Genomic DNA, 1,147 nt, shown 5'->3' on the forward strand with positions numbered 1-1,147 from the left:
TTTCTTATTGTGTTGAGAAAATAGTATGTGAGTATAGGACATGTATGGTGACGCAAAAGTATATATCAGGTATCTATGGTGCACCTTGAAGAATTTTCTTGATTCTGGAGTGTGTATATATAATCAATTACTACAGGTTGAGGCAACATAACATAACAAATTATACATATATATGCAGATTGATTGAATAAGAGAAATAATAAGCAGGTTTGACAGAGCAAGAAGAACTAACTGTGTTATGTTTGTTTAGTTACTTGTAGTCCCACATCGGCTGGTTTGTTTTATTTTATTGTGTTTATATATAACAGATACTCACTCAATGCTTGTCCCTTCGGGGACATCCGATAAAATTGGAACGATACAGAGAAGATTAGCATGGCCCCTGCGCAAGGATGACACGCACAAATCGGGAAATGGTCCAAATTTTTTTTGCAATTTCAATGCCTGTTCATCGCAAGATCCTTTTTAAAACCAAAATGGACAAATTACTTAAAAGAGAGAATGATATAACACTACTTAGCTTGTCTATCGCGAAATGGTTCTTTTTGACTTAAGATTAAGTAGTGTTATTTGCACATCACAAATTCTCCAAATACATGAACATACATTCAACACAATAGTTGATGTGACTAAGATTTAAAAATAACACAGAATTATATGTCTATACAGTATCTCAGTAACTAAAGTTAGGCACAAGAAAGTATACATTTTAGCTGACCAAGGAATTGGTCTAGCAGTATGATTCTGTCACATTTATTTTTGTACTAGTGTTTCATTTTTTCAAATTGTGGACGAAATGATAATTTATGAACATTCGTCATATATTGATTGAATTATAATTTATGGGATTGGCATTGGTCATGTTGGCTTTATGTAGAAAGTCTTTGATGTATTTTTATTATGATGGAGTGGTGGTGCCAAAAGGGTTGGTTATGAAAAACTTGAATTGGACCATTTAAATGTTTGTGGACCTATGAATACTACTTCACTCTTTGGGAATCATACCCTTGAAAATCATACCCGTAAAGCCTATTTTATCCTAGAGTTTTATTCCAAATCAATTGATGGCTCACTAATTTTTGCTCTTGCATTCTGCAAAAGTAAACATAACCTATGTATTGATCTAGTTAAAGGTCATAAAAATTGA

General features: G+C 32.7%; 1 non-coding gene across 1 annotated transcript; it reads left to right on the forward strand.

Moving 5' to 3' along the window:
• Window positions 1-325: 325 nt before the first annotated feature.
• LOC131608308 (U6 spliceosomal RNA) lies at window positions 326-428 on the forward strand. The gene has a single exon (XR_009285577.1). It is a non-coding gene; the product is annotated as a U6 spliceosomal RNA (small nuclear RNA).
• The last annotated feature ends 719 nt before the right edge of the window (window positions 429-1,147 follow it).

This window comes from Vicia villosa, linkage group LG5, assembly GCF_029867415.1.
Source record: "Vicia villosa cultivar HV-30 ecotype Madison, WI linkage group LG5, Vvil1.0, whole genome shotgun sequence".
NCBI lineage: Eukaryota > Viridiplantae > Streptophyta > Magnoliopsida > Fabales > Fabaceae > Vicia > Vicia villosa.